Genomic DNA, 14,986 nt, shown 5'->3' on the forward strand with positions numbered 1-14,986 from the left:
GCTCCTAAACAACAAAAATAAAATCTGTGTCGGGTGCAATTCAATCATAGAGTTGATACTTTGTGAGGTCCTGGGTTCAGTCTCTAGCATTTGAGGGTAGGGACCTGAAAATATTTTGAGATAAAAGCAACAATGCAATAATACAGATAGATAGCATTGCTATATGTGCAGTTTAATACAGCCACCCTATGAGAGTCTATTGTTATTTACACCTTACAGCTGAGAGGAAACAGGCGCAGAGATTTGCCCAGTTACACAGCTGCCGTTCTGAACAGTCTAGGCTCACAGCTCACAGCACATTCCCATACCTGCTGAAATTAGTGTTATTGAGAAAGGAATTATTTTAAGTTTTGAGCCCGATGGAACTATTGGAAAGTAGCTGAAAATAAGGAATCTTCGTTAAGGAACACTGGGAACCAATAACTTGGGGACTTTAAAAGAGCAACAATATAGTCAAAAAGAGCAGAGAAATGGGGGTTGAACTGTGGGACAGAAGAAACAAAAATCAAAACAAAAAAACAGAGCTAGCAACTGAATCAGAAGACTAGTGAACAATGTAGGTATGGAGCTAAGGAAGCAACTTAAAAGGGAAAAGTTTCAAGGAAGGGGACTGGGGAAGGATATGACTGTCCCCACCCCCCACCCCTTTGGACAGGCTCTCACTCCAAATCCTTCTGCCTCAGCCTTCCAAGGCTGGGATTACAGCCCTCATGGCCGCACTCAGCCAGTGACTGCCTCTTTTCAGACATGTGGCAGGGAAGGGAACACTGATAGTACAGCAACTCCAGGGAGGTAACAGCCCAGATTTTTTTTTTTTAAAGATAATGGAAATTAAAAAAAAAAAAACAGAAAGAAGCCAAAAGATAAGAAAATACTGAAGATATTCCAGAAAAGAGGCATGGCGTTCAGGAAGGACTGGCTTGGGAGAAAGGGGAGAAGGGAATGGCTAAATTTGGTGAGATTTTTGAGATCATAACTACAAATATATTAAGATAGACTATTGGGCCTTTATTAACAAGCTAGAAATAGGCTCTGCAGAGAATACAGTAAGTCAGAGACTAGTAAACGAGATGTTTTCCTATAATTAATATATCTGCACAAGGACCGTCAAGAATTCATACCGAAGTTCCTCCAGGGAAGTGCAACGCACCTGGCCACCTTTGGGATACATACCAGACAGCTGACGTACTAGCTAGCTAGCCCTCAAGACTACATATAAGTTCAACGTTTCTAAGGTGATGTTAAAAATGAAGCTTCCTCCTCCAATGAAGAGCTGAGTAATAAATGAGGCTGATGACCTAGAAGAGCAAGAATTCATGTTTGTCGTGCAAAGTTGCAAGCAGGTGGGAGGTCAGGAGCCTTGGTCAAGGATAGGCAGAGCAGGGAAGGGGTCAAGATCTCATGTGACTATTCCCCTCTCGGCTAGGATTCATTCGCACGTCCATTTGAGAACCACGGAAAATAGTCCTAGGCTGTGGGAGGAGACTAATTCCTAGCAGAGTCCCTTTTTGTAGTGGAGCTCCTCAGCTCTCACTAACTGGCCAATGCTGCCGCCTTATGCAAAGCCTGCACCTCGGAGAGAATCTGCTTTACAGAGGCAGGACGACGCCAATCGGCCCGGAGCGGGCACTGTCTCGTTTAGCTCCGCGGCAGGGGAGGTCCCAGTCCTCGAAACCTTTTCACCCTCGTTCTGGGAAAGCACCTCATCAATAATAAAGCGCGAACACAATTCGAGGTCGGAGGCTGTAGCTAAGCGGGGAGGGAGCGGGGCTGGCTGGCGCAGCACGCCGGGATAACGGCGGGTGTGGGCGGCTGGCAGCCTTGGGGCGGGAGCGCCGCGCAGCCCCCGCCCGGGAGGGGCCTCGGCGGAGGAGCTGGGGGCGGACTCCTTCCCGGGGCTCCGAGCGGCTCTAAAAATGGCGGGCGGCAACCCAGGGAGCGGGTCGCGCAGGCGCCACGGAGTCCGTCCTTCCGCTCGCCTCGGGCGGCCCACGAGCTGTCCACAGCGCCCTCGTCCCGAGGTGTCCGAGGCTCGCCATTGGCGGAGGCCGGCGAGAGCTCGGGGCGGGGGCGGGGCCGCCACGCAGAGGCCACGTTTCCCGCCCCGCTGGTGCGCGTGCGCGCCCCCCGGAGGCCCGCGTTAGCGCGCGCCCCCGTCCGAGGGCCCCCTGCTCGCGCCTCAACTCCCTCCCCTTTCCGGGCCGGCCCGTCCTGTCAGCGAGGCAGTGAGCCCCGCGGCCAGCAGAGGGCGGTCGGGACCCGAGTCTGCAGCGGCGCCATTGGCGTGTGGAAAATGCCACCAGATGGCGGGTTAGGATTGCAGCTCCGTTGAAGGCGCGGCCCCCGCTCCCGAACCCCCGGCGACCACCCCGTAACAACCCCCCCACATCGGGAATAACACACCGGAGACTTTTGGGGGGAAACTAGGTCGACGGCCGACAGCGCCCGGATGGGCAGCTGAGGTGAGCGCGAGCGGCGGCGGCGGCGGGGGGCGGGAAAGAGGGGGAATGCGGCGGCGGCAGCGGCGCGGGGGCTGGAAGCGCCGATCCAAGATGGAGGCCGGGCGAGAGCCTGAGAGCGCGAGCGGCGAGCGGGCGGGCGGGCGGGCGGGCGGGCCGGCGCGGGCCCCGCGCGGGGGAGGGAGGCCGCGCGGGCCTGTGCGCCGCGCGGCGGCTGCGGGCGGCCGAGCGCCCGGGACCTGCTGTGGGCGCGGCGGGCGCTCCGCTCTTCTCCACCCCTCCCGTGGGCCGCGGAAACGGTGCCCCCGCCCGTCTGGGCTCCACGGCGGTAGCGCGGAAGCCTTTGTGGCGCGCTCGGGCCCGCCGCCAAGCCCGCCCTCCGCTCCCCCCCTCCTCCCCGCCCGGGCTCTCGGGACTCGCCCGCGCCGGGGCCAGCCGAGGCGGGCTGGCGCGAACGCCTTCCGCCGCCCTGCGTTTCTGCGGTGTTGGAGCGGCGGCGGCGGCGGCGTCGTCACATGACAACGAGCTCGCCTCCGCCGAGGGTCCTGGGGGGTCGCTCAGCTTGACTGCTGGCCCAGGCCTCTGGTTGCTGGGGTGGGGCCGTGGGCTGACGACCTGGGCAGACGGGGCGTCGCAGCCCGGTTTTCCCGCTATCCGCCGTCTCAGCTCCCGCCGGGGGGCCTCCTGGTGAAACGTGTCCAGGCCCGAGCTCTGCCCCGCTAGTTTCCCAATCCCCCGGGAGATGAGGCCAATAAAAGTTGTTTTTCCTCCTCTCGGAAGGTGGGGGGCGGGGTGAAGAGCCGGGACACCCGAGTGTTTGGAGTTCGACCTGAGCCCCACTTGGAAGGGTCTGGACTGGGTGCTGCTTGTGTGCAGTGGGGACCACAACCTTTTCTGGTTCTCGGATTGTCACGTCACCCGCTTCTGCCTACGTTCGAATTGTTAGTGATTCTTTCCACATTGCAGGCAGTCGTGCCCTGGGAGAGTGAAGTCCTGGGATGGTTTTGGACCCCGTTATAGACCCCAAACAGTGCAGTTTGTGGTAGTGAATTTTCTGCTGTTGAAGTTGATGTTGAGATGAGGGATGTGTTTATTATTTCCTGGTTGTGCTTAGAAACGACTGTAATTCACATCTCAGCAAAAGTAGTGTTTGTGAAAGTACCTAAATCCGCATAAAGTTGTATGATTTGTAACTTAATGGAATTTGTAACTTTACCTTTAGATTTTCCTGTGTATTTTTTTTATAAAAATGGCAAATTCTGATGGTGAAGCTCTTATGAAAATGTACAGAACAGTGAGAATAAAAACGATTCGTTTATTGTATGGTGAGTGATGGTCTCATAATATATATAAGTCAAGGCCAAAAAATTTGATCAAGAAATACTGAAAGAATCAGGAATGTTATTTCATTGTTTTTCATTATGGGAAATGTAACACATTTTTTCTTTCTTTCTTTCTTTCTTTCTTTCTTTTTTTTTTCCCCAAATAAACTCATAAAAACCCACAGGTGTTTTGCTAGTTTGTTCTTTGCATTTTAAAATTGTACTTGGAGTTTTGTATGGTGGTCTTTGCCTGTAATTCTTCTTACTCTGGAGACAGGCATGGACATCTTAGGAGATACTGAAACAAAACAAGTAGAGATCTAGTGTTGTCTTTTTTGAAGAGATTAATACAATTACTGTGGTGTGGCCATCTTCCCCTCCCCCATAGGATTTCGATGTGTAGCCCAGGCTGGCCATGAATTCACTATGCAGTCCAAAGTGGCCTTTAATTTAGGGCAATTCTTTTCTTCAGCCTATGGAGTTAAGAGATTACAGGTGGGTGCCAGGCCAGGTAACTACTGAATGTCTCTTTTTTTCTTTTTTTCCAGAAAGGATCTTGGTATGTAGCTCAGGATTGCCCTGAATTTATGGCAATTCTTCGGCCCCAGACTTTCAAATGCTGGGATTACAGCCACATCTGATGTTAAAGGGCTCTTTTAAAAACTTAAGAAAGCTATGTTGCAGGGGAGAGATCCTTGAACAGAAGTTTCTTGAGACATCCCCTAGGTTTGTGATCTGGGTTTTAGTTTTTTTTTTTTTTTTTTTTTTTTTTTTTGGTTTTTCGAGACAGGGTTTCTCTGTGTAGCTTTGCGCCTTTTTCCTGGAACTCACTTGGTAGCCCAGGCTGGCCTCGAACTCACAGAGATCCGCCTGGCTCTGCCTCCCGAGTGCTGGGATTAAAGGCGTGCGCCACCACCGCCCTGCTTGGGTTTTAGTTTTTAACTATTTCAATCTTAACCATCCTCATTTCTAAAGTTGGGGTAATATGGCTGTTCTACAAACTGAAAAAGCCCTTTTTAGCCAAAACTTAAAAAAAAATAGTTAACCTCTCTTTTCCTTGCTGATTCTAGACAGGTATATCTTAATAATCTCAGTACTATAGGAGATTTAATGCATCCTTGTTAGCTTTTGGCCAAAGCCTGTAATCTTTATATATATATATATATGCTCCTATTCTTAATAGCAGCAGTTCACAAAATGGCTACTACAGGAATCAGTCTTTCCAACTTTTGTCTCTAATTTCTGTAGATTTTATGACCTCTTTCAAAAGTTAACCTGATGAGGTCAGGTCCACCCAGATAATCTTTTATGTGAATTCAGTTGACTATAGAGACATTAATTACATACACAAAAATGCCTTTTTCCCCTTGTAGTGTAATCACAGGAGAGCTATCCTGGTATATTTACAAGATCTCTCCCACTCTCAAGGAAAAGGTGGTGTGATGGTCATTTATTTACTGCTAATGGGGCGAGAAGCATCTTTCCATTTCCTCTTTTAGAATCTGGACATAAGGAAAGGACACAGGTAGAGCAGTAACTTCCCCTCCCTCCCTTTCCCCTCCTCTATCATTTTATCTTTGCACTACTAGGTATGAACCCATGGTCTGGTATAAGTAAGAATAGCTACATTCTCTGTCCCTACTTTTATTTATTTTTGAATAAGACACAGTGCTATTGTAGCCCAGGCTGGGCTTCAACTCCTGATTCTCCTACCTCTATCACTCAAGTGCTGAGATTATAGCCATGCCCTACTACCGTATTTTCTTAATTTGGTGTGTTTGTGTTTGTGTGTGTGTGTGTGTGTGTGTGTGTGTGTATATGTGTGTGGCTGTTGCTCATATTGAAGGTCAGGGGATACCTATGAGATTTGGTTGTCTCTCTACCATGTGGGATCTGGGGATCAAACTCAGATTTTGAATATTGTGAGAAAGTTCTTTTATCTGCTGAGTCTTGCACCTCCTGCCCACCCCACCCCTTTTGGGGCACAGGGTTTCATTGTGAATCAGAGATAAAGAATGCTGTTGTATAAGCCATAGAATAAGATGACTCTTATCGTAGCAGGTAGAGTTTTGTCTCTAGAGAAGGAAGGTTGAGTTTTATGTCATTTTGTGGTTACAGTACAGCATCACCTTTAAGTGCTTCGCTCAGGTTTTCCGTGGATTCTATTTTTTCCTAACTTCCTCCCTCCCTTTCTTCCTTCCTGTGCGCATGAGCTTGTGTGCTTGCTGTGGTCTGTATTCAGAGATCAGAGAACTTGTGAGGATCCATTCCCTTCTACCATCAGGTTTTTCGGGATTAAACTCAGATTATCAGGGTTGGTCGCAAATTCCTTTATCTGCTGAGCCATCTTGGTTGCCTTTGAACTCTTTTCAATGTTTCTCTTTATCAGTCAGTAGTATTTGAAGGAAATCTCAAATCCCTGTCTCCCTTTTATGTTTGATTTTTTATTATAAAATTTTAACTTTTATTTATTGCGTATGTGTGCCACATTCTGCATGTGGAAGTAAGAGGACAACTTTGGAGTTTTAGCTCCTTCCACCATGTGGGACCTGGGCATTGAATTTAGGTCATCAGGCCTGGCAGCAAGCATCTTCACCTGCTGAGCAATCTCACTGGCCTTTTCCCTATTTACATTTTTTTTTTTCCTGTTTTGAGATGGAATCATGCTGATTTTCCCCAAGTTGGCCTGGAACTTGGTTATTTATTCTAGGTTGGGCTAGGAATTTCAATCTGAATCTTTCTGAGTGCTGGCATTACAGAGGTGTGCCACTATGTACAGCTGCTGCTAAGTTGGGCCTCTTTTTTTTCTCGTTCAATGCTGGGGAAGCCCTGTCTGCTTTATAGAGGACGTTGTTTTGTGCTGTGGGTGGAAATGATGAGCCAGTGAGTTGCCCGACTGTTTCTATGGAGTTTTACTATAATTAAATACGTATAGTAATACCTTTTATCTTGCTAGATGCTAGCAGTTAAAAAACATTTTACATTTTAACTTAGTACAAACATACATATAATACATACAATTGAAATAGCAGATCCTTCATGAAGTAATATTTAACCTTTGTGAAGAGCACTTTATTTCTACTTTTTATTGAGAATGCTGGTTACAACCTAACAAAATGGTAAGACTCTCAGTAGCCTTTGTTGAATTGTAATCAGGAAAGTGCAAAGTACAACTGTAAGAAACCAATTTACTTCCATCAAACTGAAAAACATTAAAAATTTTGATGATGCCATACGCTGGTGAGATAGTTGGAGAAATTACATTAAAAAACTCTTCTTGGGGGCTGGAGAGTTGGCTCAGCAATTAATTCCTAGCACTCACGTGGCAATTCTAGGGGATATGCCACCCTCTTCCATCCTTTGCTGGGCATTGTGCACATGTGATAGACTGAAATACACACAAGCAGAATGCTTACATAAAGTTAAAATAAGTAATTCTCTTAAAAAACTTTTTTTTTTGAGTCTTACTATGTAGCTCAGGCTGCCTATAAACTCTGTCATTGAAACTGGCTTAAACTAATGATTGCCTTGCCTCAGCCTCCTGTGTGCTAGTGTTGGAGGCATGTGTCACCATTCCTGGCATTACAACTTTTGGCTGGAGTTTAAATTGATAATAGTCATTGTGTGAGGGTTTTTGTTTTTGTTTTTAATTTATTTTTATTTTATGTTCATGGGTGTTTTGCCTGCGGTACTAATTATTTATTTATTTTTAATAACACTCACTGGATCTGAAATTTTCTTTGTGCAACATAATTTCTTTGTTTAAGACAGGCTCTTATTCTGTAGCTGGCCTTTAATTCACTGTATAGCTCAGACTGATATCAAACTTGGAATCATCCTGTTTCAGTCTTCTGAATAGTGGATTATAGAAGCACGCTTACTTGTGTAAAGATTTGTGGCAAATTCAAATTCAGCTTTAGAGTTGTTCAAAATTTTCTATTTTATTTTTGTGTTAGCTTTGTGTTAAACTGCAGTTTAAAATTTGTTCATTTACTTTGCCAGCATAAGTTTGTTTCATGTGTTTTCCTTCTACCTTCAGTGGGATCTGTAGTATTTTCTCTCTAGTTTTTTATAACATCAGTGTGTTTTTTACATCATTAGCGAGTTCATTTAATCTTGACCAATCTAGTGGTTCAGTTCATCTTTCCAAAGCAACTTTACGATTTTTTATTGTCTTCTGTTGCATTGGTGTGTTGCTTAGGTTTTGTCAACTTGATACAGACTTATCACCTAGTAAGAAGGAACCTCAGTTGAGGAATTACCTCTAACAGATGGACTGTTGGCATGTTTGTGGGGTCTTTTATGGATTAGTGGTTGATGTGGGAGTGCCCAACCCACTTGGGTGGGGCTATCCCTGATGAGGTGGTCCAGGGTTGTCTAAGCAAGTTGAAGAAGCTATGGGGAGCAAGCCAGTAAGCATAGCTATTTTGTTGGGTTTCTGCTTCAAGCTACTATCTGGTTTCCTTCTGCTTTGGCTTTCCTCAGTAATGGATTGTAATTTGTAAGCTAAAATCACCTTTCCTCCTCTAGCTTTTGGTTATTGTCTGATCACAGCTAGGGCAGTTGATTTCTGTTCTTTACCCCCTTCCTCCTCCTCCTCCTCCTCCTCCTCCTCCTCCTCCTCCTCCTCCTCCTCCTCCTCCTCCTCCTTCTCTCTCTGTGTCTCTCTGTGTCTCTCTGTCTCTGTCTCTGTCTCTGTCTCTGTCTCTGTCTCTCTCTCTCTCTCTCTCTCTCTCTCTCTCTCTCTCTCTTTAAGACAGGGTTTCTGTGTGTTGCCCTGGCTGTCCTGGAGCTTGCTCTTGTAGACCAGGCTGGCCTCGAACTCAGAGAGATCCCCCTGCCTCTGCCTCTTGGGTGCTGGGATTAAAGGGGTATGCCACCACTGCCCGGCTTTTATGTGAAGTCTTAGGCCATAGATTTTAGAGATTTCCCTTTTATTTGTTTATACTTTTCATTTTCTTTTTTTTTCTTTTTTTTTTTTTTTTTTTTTTTTTGGTTTTTCGAGACAGGGTTTCTCTGTGTAGCTTTGCGCCTTTCCTGGAACTCACTTGGTAGCCCAGGCTGGCCTCGAACTCACAGAGATCCACCTGGCTCTGCCTCCCGAGTGCTGGGATTAAAGGCGTGCGCCACCACCGCCCGGCTCATTTTCTTTTTTGAGGTAGACTCTCACTGTATATCTTAGGCTGGGCTTGAACTCATGGTAATCCTCGTGTTTTAGTGTCTTGAGTGTTAGGATTATAGACAACAGCCATCATATTCAGCCTGTTTTCTAATAAAAAAATTTAAAGCTATTGATACTCCTCTAAGCACTGCTATCTATAGTCTATAAATTTTAGTATTGTACCGTTATTCAGTTCAAAATAGTTTCCTGATTTGCATTGATTTCTTTTACCTGTGGCTTACTTAAAAGAATATTTAATTTTTAATATTTGAGATTACTTTAGATATCTTATTGTCCCTGATTTTTAACTTAGCTTCACTTTGAGATCAGAGATTTTAATTATATGTGAATTTTAAGTTTTTGACTTTTTTTTTTTTTTTTCCCCGAGACAGGGTTTCTCTGTGAAGTTTTGGTGCCTGTCCTGGATCTGGCTCTGTAGACCAGGCTGGCCTCGAACTCACAGAAATCTGCCTGGCTCTGCCTCCCGAGTGTTGGGATTAAAGGCGTGTGACACCACTGCCCGGCCTATTTTTGACTTTCTTAAGATCTTCTCTTGGTTAATGTGTCTCTCACAGTTGGAAAAAAAACAAAAACAAAAACATGCATTTTATGAGTATTGGATGCTTTATTTTAGAAATGATCAAATGGTGATTTGAAAATACTGTTTTTTTTTTTTCTTTTCTTTCTTTTTGTTTTTTTGTTTTTCCAGACAGGGTTTCACTGTATAGCCCTGGTTGTCTTGGAACTTACTCTGTATACAGACCAGGCTGGCCTCAAACTCAACAGAGATCCTCCTGCTTCTTCCTCCCTGAGTACTGGGATTAAAGGTGTGTGCCACCGCCTCCTGGCTCATTTCTTTGGTGGTATTAGTGAAGGCTGGTCTGATCCCCCTGTGTCTGTCTTCCAAGTGCTGTGATTACAAGTGTGCACAACCATATCTAGCTTTGATAACATTTTTCAAAATTTTCCTTTTCTTTGCTGATTCTTTTTTTCTGGGAGGCAGGAGATCTTATTTCATCAGATTCTGAGAAAAATGTTACAATAGTTGACTATGATTATGTAATTGTCTGTTTCTCCAGTTTTATTTTATTTTTTGCCTATCCTGACTATGAAAGTGGAAATTTTTAATGATAGTAATGTTGAGGGCTGAGGTTGTTCGTTGCATACCTGTTTAGCATGTAAGAAGTCCTGAGATTGAGCCTCAGCAGCACATAAACAGGGTATGGTAATACACACCTGTAATCTCAGGATTTGGGAGGTAGAGGTAGGAGGGTCAAAAGTTCAAGGTCAGCCTAGACTACAGTCTCAAAAAAAAATGTTGATTATATACTCATGTTTGTCAAAAAGGAGTAAAGCATTTGAGATTTTACTCTTCTTATAAGGTTACAAGATGGCTGCTGATAGAAGATGAAGAATGCTTTATAGCAGTAGCCAGATAAATCAACATTTGCTTCAGATTTCTGAACCCCCAGTTTGCACCTGACAGTAGAGGAGATGCACATTATAAGAAAGGAAACTCAATCCTGTTTTATTCTAATAATCCAAATTAAAGAAGCAAATGCCTCTCATAAACTGTTTATTTAAGTGGCTACATCCATAGCGATAACCTTTCTTGACAAATAGAGGTGGGGTAGAGAGGACAACACTGACTAAAAAACAAAAAAACCTCATGGTCACAGATGAAGGAAGCATTGTAATGTGATGTGGCCTTGAAGCCACTGTTGAAGAGTTCCTGGTACTAGAGTCACTGTGTCAAATTTAAACTTCATCCCTTTGTTGTTATATAAACTTGGACAATTCCATTAACTTAGATTATTAAGGAAAATAGAAACCATACACGTTTTTGTGAACATGGTGGCACACACCTTTAGTCCCAGCACTCAGGAGGCAGAGGCAGGAGTTTGAGGCCAGCAGGATCTATAAAGTGAGTTCCAGGATAGTCAGGGCTGAGTAGAGAAACTCTTGTCTGGAACAAAACAAAACCAAACCTCTATGCTTTGGAGGTTAAAGGCTTTTAACCACTAGACTGTATTGTATTGGATGTGGATCCAAAGAACTTAAAAACTGAATAAAATGATAGTCTAGATAAAAAGTAAAAATTTGAAAAATCAAATCATGTTAGCTCACCATGTGGAGATAGGCATCGGTAAAACTAATGAGGATGATCAGAGGATGAACTAATGGAAAGATAAAGACAATAATTAGTATTTTCTGCTGATCATTAAACACATTTTAGAAATTGGAGTCCTTTTTCTTTAGAGAGGTACAGCATCAAGGCAAGACATTGACATGTTCCCTGTTGAGACTATCTACTCATAACTTTGGCTGACCCAGAACTTCATTCGTAGACCAAGCTGGCCTTGAATTTGTGGTAGTACTCCTGCCTCAGTCTGCCTGGTGCTGGGATCACAGGTGTGCATTGTACATTGTAATGATTCTAGCTACATTGTAATGATTCTTACAATTGATACATTTGACTTCTTCAAGATTATTTATGAATATTAGCTCTGTATGCATAATTCTGCAAATAAAGGGAATAGGAGTGACTCTATCTAGAGTAAAACACATTCTATAGATTTCCTCTAAGATTAAGTTTATAGATCAAATATGATAGCTGGCTGTTTTTTCCTCCTGTAAAAATGGATGCAGAAAACAGTTGTGGTTAGCTGGTTTTCATTTTAGGTTACTAATATTTAAGATATTTTTATAAAAAATAAAAATACTATATTTCATAAATATATAGGTAGTTTGGTGCAGAATAGTGCAGTTGAGATCTGGTTTAAAAACAAAAAGCAAAAACTTAATTGTCTTTTTATTTGGGCATTGAAGACAGGACCTTTGCATGAATGCTCACCATTGAGTTTCCTTCTATCTTGAGATAAGATTAATAACTACATTTCTTCCCCTGGCTAGCCCTGTCTTTGAATCATTACTTTGGGCCTCAGTTTATTTCTAATTGCTTTTTTTTTTGACAAGATAACACACTTTTTGAATCCCTTTGAAATAATCATAAATTCTGAATTACATAATGGAACTTTTTGAATGTCTTTAGTTTTCAAAGACCTAATTGTGATATTGTTCTCTACATTTCCCAACTGTTTTAGAATAACTCGTGGTCTCATATAACTGAAAAATGTATAGGAGAAATACAATTGTTTCATTTAAAAAGACTTGGTTGTGTGTGCACAGGTGAGTGCAGGTGCCCAAGAAAGGCCAGAGGTGTCACAGCCTCTGGAGCTGGAGTTAATAGGTGATTGTGAGCTGCCTGACATGGTAAAGTGCAAGACAGCGTTCACTTCCTAGACCTGAGGGGAAAATTACTGACAAATCAAAAAGGACACCCCAAATGCCAAGGGAACTAAAATAGAAACCTGTAAGCAGTGACGAGAGGGCCTGGTGTGCCAGACTAAAGATTTTAAACTTTGTCCCTAAGCCAGTGCTTGCACATTAGAATCACCTGGGAAAGGGGGTGGTAGCACTCATGCTAAGAACGCACAAGGCCATGAGTTAAGTCCTCTGCAACTCCTCACTTGCCGCATGTTGGAGATGTACCCCAGCCAGATTAATTGAACTCAGATTTCTGGGTTTCGGGTGCACAATGAGATACTTGATTGAGACTTGGTTATAGGTAATTTATTGAGGAAGTTTCAGATACTAGATAAGGTGTGTTAAAGTAGATGACAGCAATTCTATGGAGGCTTTATTTCTGTCTCACAGGTGAGGTAGATAGGCCAAGTACTTTTCCTTAGTAGGGGGAACAGAAAGTTTGGATTCAGCTTTTTTTTTTTTTTTTTTTTTTGTCACTTTGAAGCCCGACTTCTTAAGCAACTAATAACACCACCAACACCAAAAACAAACTGATGCTTGTAGACTGGTCTGGGGAAAAAAACTCACATTTTTATTTTTACTAGCTTTGAACTGAAATTGAGCATATTCTTTAATTTGAATTAACATCAGTTTTATTAACAATACCTGTTATTTTGTCACCAGTAAGAGTCAGAAAGACTTTCACATTACATTATAGGCATCATTTTTCTTAATCAGTATTTTACAAGTAGGCTAGTTGAGTGGTGTCAAATTCTTATAGCCCTAGTTTGGAAGGCTGAGCAGAAAGAGCACTTGAGGCCGGGAGTTTGAGATCAACCTGAAACCTTGTCTTGGGAAAAAAAATAGATTGTTAGGCTAACTGTTAGATCCATGTCTCAATCTTAATGCTCATGATGTCACACAAGCTTATTCAGTAGTACAAGTTTGTTTTTGTAATATATTGAAAGTTATATTTAATTTCTCTTGTGATTATGGTATCAGTCACAAAGAATTATACAACTTGCTCCTAGACTAGATAGGAAACAAAAAAATTATTCTTTTAATTGTTTTTCATATTAGATATGGTTATAAAATTTGCTTTCTCTACTGGCTTTATTTAGCTGTTCACTAAAACGGAAACCTAAATTTTCTGTTACTTATCAAGGTTATTAGAATTAAGCACTTTGTATTTAGAGCACTTTTTTCTAAGCACTTTATAAAATGAGTGAAGAATAAGATAAGTATCATCTCATTAGGCATTTGAACCAAGGCCCTGATTTTGTGAGTGTGCTGTCAAATATGATACCTACTAACCACAGTGTAAAAAATCCAAAATAATATAGTTAATAGCACACTTATGTGTATATGTCTGGGTGATGGTATATATGTGTATATGTGTGTTTGCATGTGTGTGCACAGGTGTGAGTGTGTGTGCATGCATGTATGTTTGGAGGCCCAATGTTGACAAGTGTTGTTTTGTTTTTGAGATTGGGTTTCTCTGTGTAGCCCTGGCTGTCCTGGAACTCGCTCAATAGTCCAGGCTGGCCTCAAACTCAGAGAGATCCACCCACCTGTCTCTGCCTCCTGAGTGTTGGGATTAAAGGTGTGTGCCACCATGCCTAGCAGATAAGTGTGTCCTAGTTTTTCTCTACTTTATTGAGGCAGGGTCTCTTGCTGAACCTGGAATTTGCCAATTCCAGCTAGTCTAGTTAGTTAACTTGGCCTTGGAATCCACTATTCCTGCTTCCTGAATGTTGGAATTACAAATGGCTACCACACCTGCGGGATAGTTACATGGATTCTAGGGGTGTGAACTTCTAGTAACTTGTGCTTGCATGGCAAGTGCTGTGGCCATTGAGCCATTTCCCTAACCCTAGAGTTCCATTTTAGCCACATTCAGGCCAAGCTGGTAATAGATTTTAAAAAGAGCAAGAACATCCTTTCCAAATATCTAGGCATTTATAGTGCTTGGGCCTTTAAACACATAGCCATTATTTATAGACTATAGTGTCAAGTGACTTAGATTGAGTAGATGTTATTTAGTTTGTATATCACCTTTCAGAAAATTCCTTTACAGATGGAGGCTTTATTAGCTCCTCCTTTTTTTCTTTCCTTCCCTCTGTTTTTCAAGAGAGAAATGATAAATCTAGGTGGGAATGAGATGGTGGTGATGCTGAGATTGTCACTGATGTCAATTCAGCTATCACTTAAGATTCTCCACGTTATATATAGATCTGTTCATTTAATTTCAGCTATATACTGGAAAATCAGGCTGACAAATCATATATTGTGATTCCTCCTGGGGAATAAGTGAGGTATTGTAATGATAATAAGGAAAGTTATCCGCGAGAATGAGAAGTTAAGTGGAAACATTCACAGAATCTAAACAAGAAGAGTAGAGGCACAGGAAAACCCAAGACCAAAATCCGTAGCAAAAACAATTTGTGGTATGCCAGGGATTAGGAGAAGCCTGTAGGTACTGTAGGGAGAATATGCAGAAACAATGTAGTGGCTTCCCATGAAATTGGAGTGGTTGACTGAATCTGGATTCTGTAAGGTGTATTTGGAATAGTTAGAACTTTGAGTATACATTTTATGCTAAGTAAAATAAAAAAAAAGCTGTGGGTGAATTTCACACAGAGGAATATTAAAATATTTCTAGGGTCTGAAAGTACATATTTGCTTAGCGTTCTTGGGACCCTAGGTTTGATCCCTAGTACTAACACAGACAATAATAG

General features: G+C 42.9%; 1 protein-coding gene across 1 annotated transcript in view; it reads left to right on the forward strand.

Annotated features, from left to right (window-relative positions):
* The first annotated feature begins 2,178 nt into the window (after positions 1–2,178).
* Positions 2,179–14,986, forward strand: part of Stag1 (STAG1 cohesin complex component) — a 322,421-nt gene continuing 309,613 nt past the window's right edge. Inside the window, exon 1 of the mRNA XM_059268454.1 lies at positions 2,179–2,462. The gene's annotated coding sequence lies outside the window, so the exon portion shown is untranslated. The remainder of the gene's footprint in view (positions 2,463–14,986) is intronic.

This window comes from Peromyscus eremicus, chromosome 7, assembly GCF_949786415.1.
Source record: "Peromyscus eremicus chromosome 7, PerEre_H2_v1, whole genome shotgun sequence".
Taxonomy (NCBI): domain Eukaryota; kingdom Metazoa; phylum Chordata; class Mammalia; order Rodentia; family Cricetidae; genus Peromyscus; species Peromyscus eremicus.